Here is a 9,534-nt window from a genome sequence, read left to right as displayed (position 1 = left end):
GAGAGTGTTGCTTGTCAAAGTTGCAATATGTAACATTTCTGTATTAAAATGGCTAAAAACACAAGACATATGTTACATATCTTGTTAAGTTATATACTTAAATCATCACAAATGTTTCCGTCAATGTTGAAACACAGAGAAATCCATAATTTATTCAAGGTATAGGTGCATTTCCTGATTGTCCGGTAGAACACTGGATATGTTGGTTATGCCAGAGAGTGACTAAATATAACATGAATATAACTTAAATATTACACCATACATTCGTAATTGTTGTCAAATTGTCTAAAGAGGGTTATCACTGTTTGGTTCATGAAGGCCACCTGAGTAGTGCCTGGTTTTAGTGATATTTTAGGATGACTGTCATCACGTGATTGACAATTTGACATCGGGTTGCATACCTCCAAAAGCTGATTTTCTTTCAGGGCAGATGCTTTTTTTTTCTGGCATACCATAAACTACCCTTAGCCTGGACGCTGTCCTTCCATTTAAATGAATGGGACGACCTGAATTTCACCTCAGCGGTCGGAATACTGCTTAAAGCTCACTAATTAACATGTTGTATCTTGTTCATTTCATCTGTCATGTCTGACATGAGAGAGCAACAAGCTGTGTTTTTTACTGAGCACTATGTGCTGTAACTGTTCTTTGAACGCACACAGTCACCGCTTGACACTGCTTGTCTTTGTCTGCGTGTATAGCTTCATACCTGCGGTATCAAAATCTCACCTAAGAGTCTCATCTAACAGTCAGCAAGAAAACAAAAAAGTGTCTTTCCCTCAAATGTCAAATTGTTACCTCGAGCTTTAGCTGTTAAGAAACTAGGCTGACCAGCAAATCATTTAGTGCTTGTGGTGCTATTTAACATTTGGTGCAGTAAACAGCTTGCATCATCATTTCCCCATCCTGCGCTCATGCCTTCTACCCATGAGAAGACATTTTCAACATGACTTTAACTTTTTGAGCGAACAGCACATGTCAGTTTGTTGACAAACACAATGCTGTTTAACCAGAAGACACGATTTAGCTCAGATCTCATTTCCACATTATTATAATATGATAATATGTCAATCAGCTGTCATTTTTCTCAAAGCTGGTGGGTGAAACTTCATCAAACGGACAGCAGTTTAAAGCTCCCGCAGCCCCTTTAAAGGCCCCAGTCAACAAGTGTCAGTTCGGGGTCAGCCGGCAGGCCGAGGCTGCCCGCGTCCTCCTGTTGCAGGCGGAATATTCTGGAGAGACTGGTGAGTGAACCTCTGGTGCCTGGCTGCTGTTCATTAAGAGTATTAATGATTAACTGAGAGTGCTATTGTCCCCTCGGGCCCAGCTGTCCCTCCTCCGCCGTTGATCCACTCTGATGCCTCTGGGCCACTAAACTGGCTCCATTCATGTGCTAAAGTGACAGCTGCTCCTCACATTCTGCAGAAAATTAACCGCAGACGCAGGAAACACAAGCTCAGAGCAAATAAATAATATTTGACAGATTTCTTTTGTCTTCTTTTTTTAAAGGGATAGATCGGTGATTAAAGAGCGGACCGGAAAGATTATTTCAAGCCTGCTTGGTAATGGTTAAATAAGCAGAAGATGGGGGGTACAGATAATGTTTGTGGTGCTGGTGCTTAGTCATTTAGTGGATGAATTGAGTGAACTCAGCAGCTTTACTGCTGAAACGAAAGCCATCAAACAGTGTATCAGTATACAGCATGTGATCAATTAAAGGTAGAATCCATAAAAATGCACAATCAATGTTATCACGATCTGCTGTTGGGGAAGTATTAAAATTTCTAAGGATGTAATCATATCATGCCAGCTTTGTTATCGTCCCTAAAGAGAGGCATATTATTTTATTGACAGTAATCAAGAAATAAAGGCGTGTATATTTTATCCGGAGAGGACTTTGACTGGCACTTGAAAGGTACCGCTGCTACCAAAAAATACTATTACACAAATGATTATTTATTTTAAGTATATACAAGTAATATAGTAAGTGTTATTGCATGTAGCGGAGACTGGGGACAGTTACAACACTTCCTGAATTTCTTCCAGTTACTCACGGACTATTGTTTTCGTTGCATCTGGCAGTTGTGGTGGGATTGCGGTAGGTGCTTCACCATCTGTTGGCTGGTGAAGATCTGCACTCTACTGAGTGACCTCCTCAAGTTTCATCTGATTTCACATCATGAATCTGACACATTGGCAGACTTTAGGAACAGCTATCAGGAAATAGCTTATCTTCTTGCAGATGGTCTTGTTTGCTTATTTTGGTCATACGGAGGCATTGGTATTAAAATGAGACTGTTTCGTAACCAGTTAAAAACTCCTTGTAACAGCTTTAAATGGGTACCTACCTTGAGTCTATGTGCAGATACTATACGATGCTACTCAGTCTCTCAGTGTGTGAGATGGGAAGAAGGGAACAATTAGCAACAAATGTTTATTTGTTATTTGTTGTATAAAAATGCAGCAAAGACTAGTTTTGAAAGATGAAAAAAGGAAAATACTGTTGTGTGGTCTGCTTTGATTTGGCTGCTTAGCTTGGGGAAAGTTGCAACAACTTGGTGCAACCACCCCACCCTATCCCACAACAGAACATCGTGTACCACCTAGACACGCCAATGCTGACACTTGCTAAACATGTCATTAAAAATCAATGAAACAATAACAGCAAAAACAGCACTATGGGTGGCATCACTCTGGCATTTCCCTGATTGGAGGAATAAGAGTTGTTGCAACCATCCCCAGTCTATCCTACAATTTAAAATGGGCTTGGGGAGAATTTAAGAGCTTTTGGTTTAGTTAGTGTGGTGGACATGACTGTAATCTGGGCTTAACTTCTTCAGTGCAAACAAGAAGCATTTGTTATTGTGTTGATAAGCGACACCAGAATACATGCACATGTTCCACGCAGCCTTTAAAAACCCTCGTTTTTATAGCCAGATATTTGGTCATCTTTCACTGGGATTTGTGCAAAAGGAATAATACAAGGAACAATATCAGCAATCAGAGCCTGTATCTCCCTTAAAGTGAGCTGTATCACTTTATAACATCTGTAGTAAAGAGATCAAAGTTTTATCTTCCCAGGGAGCGGACTTTATTTGGACCTTAAAAGGAGCCGCTGGCGTTTCACTGGCATCTGCGGCTCTTACTTTGTGACGAAGTGTTATTGTTTCACCTGGCAACAATTATGCCATCTTGTCTGTAATCAGTTGAGTGGTCACAGATACTGTATGGGCCTGCTGTGGGAGTATAGCCCTGTGTTACTGAACAGCATATGGTCTTACTGTCCCGTTTCCTTGTATTTGTACCAACACTTCTTGGAGACAGGTGGGATCTAATTACTGCTAACATGATGGTTGTTTTCCACATCGTCTTCAATTAGAGGGTCTCTTTCTGTCTTTGTTTATGGTTTTTGCACAAGTAAACACATATTTTACATTCCAGTTTTTGTGTTTTTGAGCGTACAGGGGTGGAGAAAATAGCAGAAACACCTTCTAGCACTAAACAATAGCCATGAAGTAAATACCTCATAATTATTAGTTTTTGTTCAGCCTGTGGGAGGTGTTAATTCATCAGGTCACGGTCATTTCTGAGGCTGTAGTTAACAGTGTCGCTAAGCTTCATGTAGTCACTGTGGGTGAGGGTCTGCTGGTGAGCGGTGTTCCTCTTTGCTAATGCAGTTTTGCTGTATTTGTCGTATGTCGACAGGAATTTTGAGACTCTTCCTCTTGCCACATTGTATGTTTGTGCTGATGCACCACCAACGACTTCAGGCTGTGACTGACCTTTTTCCTTAAAACTCACATAGTCATAGTCAGACCTCTGTTACAGCTGACACATACAGCTCGTTGGCTGGGCATAATGTGACTCATTTGTGTATCTGCCTTTTTAAGCGTGGTTTACAATAGTCGTTACCTATATTACTGGTGCATCAGTTTCAAACTCAGCAAAGTTATGTAATGGGGTAAAATAAATGCTGTGATAAAGAGAAACAGTTCTTTTAACTAGACTTTCACTAACACAGACTCTCACTTGACCCTTTCATGCATGAATTATGACAGCTTCAGCCAGTACTTTTTCCCACGCATTTTTATTCCTCTTTAGGCATGAAAAAAACAAACAACTCTTTTTTTTTTTAAACAAAATTTTTCAAGCAGTTTTTATCTCTCAAGTGGACAGCACGCATTTGAGTTTTCCAAAATATAAAATATAAGAACCCAATGAATAAAACGATACAATAAAATCCTATAAAACTATATATATTTGTAATGCATTTTAACTGTTTTTGTATATTGTAACATAATCAAATAATGTTTAATACCTCACTCTTTTCTATAACACACTGCACTTATTGTCACTGTAACTAATGATGCACAAAATGTTGTTTTTGTTACAATACTGCTAATTACATTCTAATAACATAAATCAGTCAATTTACAGCCAAAAATGTCATTGCAGATTAAGTATTTTCAAAAATAACATAGTGACAGTAATAGTATGAATTGTGGTTGAAACACAGCCAGCGAAGCGTGTCTAATGCGTCTGATGCGTCTAATTTAGCTAATAAATAACGGATCGTTATTTCTTCTCAACAAAAAGAAATCAATGCAGGTATGATGCTCATTAGTTGTTACTTGATGTCAAAACATTTATTCACCTGCAATGGTCTGCTACTATAGAAGGATTGGATAGATATTCCAAAGCTGCTAAGTGTTTCTGGCCTTCTGTCAGCCATCTTGGTTTTGAGAAAATCAGACAGAAAGATCAATAGCAATCACATATGTGCACAGTAAAAATGTAGCCTGAGCCACCAACATATTAGTTTAGTTTGACTTAATAACAAAATAGTCTCTAAGCTGTGGTGGGCATCCTTGGCTCTTCCACACGTAACAAACATCTGGCTAATCAGTACTCAATCGCTATATGTGAACTGTTAAAAGACGTATGAGAGCTTGCTGAAGCCTCGCAGAGGTTGTGTTGGGCACGGGTCAGGGAGTCACACAAAAGTAGCTATAAATTAGGCTAGTAGTAGTTATAAAGTAGTTCAAACTAGCTGCACCACCAGCAGCTACAACAGTAATATGCTGCACCCTGATGTTTCTTGTCAAAGGTGCTATAAATGACATGTACTTCGTCTAGAGGTTGCAGTATAACACCAGCATCGCCAGACCAAAACAAATTCACACTTTGTTCACGTCAGAGATGAGGTGCCTGACTACACACTGCTCACAAAACTCAGATAAAACTGTCAAACTAGGCAGTGCTAATTATATGATGCAGGATTGTGTTATTAAATTGCCTATTTTTCACTTAAAAGTATTCTCAGAAACATATTTTAGCGTACTGTTAAGCTGTAATATGAGATCTATTGTGATCAGACGGCCATCTTCTTGGCTCTGGTTTCCAATGGAGGCTGCTGAAACTCAGATCAAAATGTGAAACTAGGCAGTGTTGATCAGAGATGGCAAAAGATTATTTACTTTATACACACACTGGAAGGGGTGTGACTTTGCCTTTCTATTTCTCACCTAAAATGTTTTCAAAAACATATTTTAGTGTGCTGTTTAGCTGTAACATGAGAAGTGCAGAGGACAGAGAAGGACTTGCATGCACAAAGCTGTGACATCATTTTCTGCTAAGGACACCATATATCTTTATATTGCAAATAGTTGTTTGCTGGAATCTAGTGAGGCTGAAAGTCATATATTGCACCTTTAATCTTCTGATGTTGTGTGTTTTCATAATAAAACATAGTTTGGACAGCAGGCAGGCTCACAGAGGAATCCCACTGGTGAAAGGTCTAATAATGTATGATCCTCTGTCACTAATCAGTCATATAGTTTGCAAACCACATCCTCTTCAAGACAGACAAGACAGAAAGTTATCAGAAAGTGATCTTACAACTTTGAAATTTATGTGGTGTGACTACATTACTTACGAATTATTATGTGAAATCTCCTTTCTTTAGGGAAAAAAGTTGAATCCCAGCTCAAATAAAAGCATTAAAATTTGTGTGTGTATGTAGCTGTGTTGGTTTGTTGTAAGACTAGTGACGTATTTGGGTGGGAGAACTGGTCTTTCTGCGTGTGTGTACACTGTATTTATGACTGTATGTCACACTGAGCGAGTTTGTAAGCACAGACACACACACACAATGAAAGCTCTCTTACAAAACTTTTTCTTCCTGAATTCAAAACAACTTGTCATTCATTTTCCTTAGAAAGCAGTCACTCGTACAAACACAGGTTAGCATGGCTTTTTTTTTTTCAACTTCACACCTCCTGTTGATTACATCACCACTGTGGGTGGTTAGGGGGTATCACATCTAAATACCTTCAAACAAAGGAATGCCTCTATTTAAGATAACTGAAGTGTAATTGCTGCCAGCCAGCTGTTCAACTGCCCCTATGCATACATCTCTCTTCTCTGACAGGAACTATGTAATCTCATACCTCTACTATGCACCAGTGGGAAACATTTTACCGTGACACCTCCGGGTAGGGGCGGGAAAGACCACCAGATGTTGGGCGCTGCAGCAGGGAGCATTACGTTGAGTATTTTGATAAATGGCGGAGTCCTGTACACACAAATGAGCAGCCACCAGCTTGTTTGTGTCGAGTGACGACAAACATTAGCACCTTCCATGAGTGGAAAGACAGGAATGAGGTGGTCTCTGTATGAACCAGGGGTGCGTGTGTGTCTGTGTGATGGGGGCCGGGTGTTTGACTCCTTCTTCCCACACTCTGAGAAATAAGGGGCCCAAAGAGGTTCTTCCCGAAGGGTTGAGGTTCTACTCAAAACCATTTGCTTCTGAAGAACCCTTTTTTGTAAGACTAAGGGTTCTGCTAAGACCTCTTTTCATCTACTGAACCCTTTTTTGAAGACAGAATTCTTCAAGGGTTGTTGAAATCCTTGAAGATCTGCTTTCCTCAACGGTTCTTTTGTATGATGATATGAAAGTCTTAGTAGAACTCCCTGACTATTGCTTCCTGGTATGTTCTCAGTAGAACCCCCTAGGTGGATTTTGCATAAAGCCCTTGGAATATAGAAGGGTTCTTGGTAAAAAAAACCCCTGGATTGTAGATGAAACCAGTAGAATATTAAATCTGTCCTGATATAACCCCCTGGGTGGGTTCTTGTTAACACCCTCAGAAGGTGGAAAGACTCTGGATACAACCACCAGAAAGGGACCTGGGTGGAACCATTATACCATAGAAGGGTTCTCTGTAGAAGCTTTCATACGGTGTTCTAGGTGAAACCTTTCACAGCTGGTTCTGGGTAGAACTCTCTGAAAGGGTTCCAACCGGAAACCAAAAAAGGTTCACCTGTGGGGACAAACCAATTAATGTTTTTGAATGGTTCTAGTTCGGTTCTTTATTTCTTAGAGTGCATGGTAATTCCAAAACACACTAGTGTTCTTTCATGGCAGTGACAAGTATACTTGGTACTTGTGTCTGACATTATTTTGCAGAATGTCATCTTTTTCCACTCAGGTTACTTGAGGCTGTTACTAAGCCAGTGAAGCTGGTCAAATAAGGTTAATATATACCCTTTCACTTCACATTGGTGCGCACATAGTGTTATTTTTTTTCCCTTATCCTGTGCTTTATGACCGTGTGAAGCAAAGAGGACAAGCACAGACCTGAGCAAAGGGAGTACTGCCTTTCAGCCTGGGATCACGGTCTGTCTTAACAGCCAACAGTTTACTGCTAGAGAGAACATAGAGGTGGCTGTGTCCATTCAACTCTGTATGCATGCACGTGCACCCACCCACAAAAAACACACACACTCACAGCAGTTTGGTTTGTGGCATGTGCATGTAAACACCTATTTTTCATAGATGTATGTGTGTGTGTGTATGCGCGCGCGTGTGTGTGTGTGTGTTGGACGAAAAGCTGCAGGGGAATTAATTAAACAGTCGTTGCTGCAACGGAATAACTGTGAACATTCATTTCTCCAGTTTAGTAAAGAGACATTTCACTTAGTCATGTCTGGAGTAGACACCTTTCATACTCAAAATCCTGTATCTATTTTTCTTTCCTTCCCAGCATGACATACACTGCGAAAAGAAACTATTCGTTTTGACTTAGTGTCAGAGTTGACTGAATTTGAAAAGATAAGTTAAAGTAAATTTGTATGCAAATAAACTTTTCTAGTCAAATTAACTTGATATTAATTCATTTGTACTGTATTTAAGGAAACGTTCAATAAGCTTAAGATATCGAGTTGAACAATTCTTCAATTACATTACAAAAATTACAAACAAGTTTTATTTTCTTTTACATTTTCCCAGTCTGAAAAGTCACTTCTTCATTTCACACAAAGAACTACCAGGTGCAGCTGCTCCTGTTGGAGCTGCTTTGCATTGTGCAACATATGAAACTGCTCCCAGTTATTTTTTTAATTGTAAGACTGAATTCAGTATTGATAGTGTGTGCCATTTAGACTGGGAATTTCCAGTTGCCCAGTTGGACATTTCAACTGGAATGCCCCCTGAAGCGGGATTTCCAACTCGAAAAATCAGAGGAACCTCACCAACCCCGACTTCAGAATGCAAGACGGCTGCAAAAACAGTGGTGAAAGCTGTTTATTAGTACTTGTGTCTTTTGTGTGTGTGTTTTAAATCAGTCATACACACAGTAGCATCCATATTGTTATGGTGTTTATATGCACAAAATCACTGCATGATGATCAAGTACAAAAAAGCCGCGGTCGGCTCAGGTGAGATGATTGCCAGCTGCTATATTTGACCTTTGAGGTGTTTTCAACAAATGACTATGACTTATCTTGAACTGTATTAGAGACGTACAGCAAGTTTTCATCATACATGTTTTCTTCAAACTATAAAAAAGAAAGGTCTCAGGAGAGTTTTAACTCTCAAACAATGCATGCTGGGAAGTTTTCTAATATGCTGATTTCTTAAGAAACTTAATTGAATGAGTTGAATGAACTCTGTACAGTACATTCATTCAACTCATCAATTCTCGTGAAAAGACTTCAAGTTAGAAAAACCCAAATTAACTTGTTAACTATGTTAAGTTAATGAGAAAAGATTTGTTGATTTTTGTTGATTCCACTAAATTCTTGTTTTTTTTTGTTTTTTTTTTGCAGTAAAGAAACCTTTCTGTTCTGAGTAAGAATCTTTGATTTTTAATTTCTCTAAAGACCTCTAGACTGGAGAACAGGAAATAAGATAATGTATGTGTCTGTGTGTGTGTGTGTGTGTGTGTGTGTGTGTGTGTGTGTGTGTGTGTGTGTGTGTGTGTGTGTGTGTGTGTGTGTGTATGGGTGTCAACTATGTAAACATAACTGTTGAGGAAAGTTTTTATCAGTGCTACACCTGCCATTGACAGATACCATGTCACATGTGTGGCAGTGAATGTACACTTGAGTATTTAAGTGAGGAATTTAAGTAAAGCATGCGCTCAGTCATGTGTCTTTTGAATTAAGAAAGCAATTACTCAACCGAGGTAAAGTCATGGCAGTAAGTGCACGCAGGCTGAACAGAAATGCAGTCGTGTTCCTGTAGATACTATA

Source organism: Lutjanus erythropterus, chromosome 16, assembly GCF_056507025.1.
Source record: "Lutjanus erythropterus isolate fLutEry1 chromosome 16, fLutEry1.hap2, whole genome shotgun sequence".
Taxonomy (NCBI): domain Eukaryota; kingdom Metazoa; phylum Chordata; class Actinopteri; order Lutjaniformes; family Lutjanidae; genus Lutjanus; species Lutjanus erythropterus.
The sequence above is the reverse complement of the archived record's forward strand: the minus strand, read 5'-3'. Positions refer to the sequence as shown.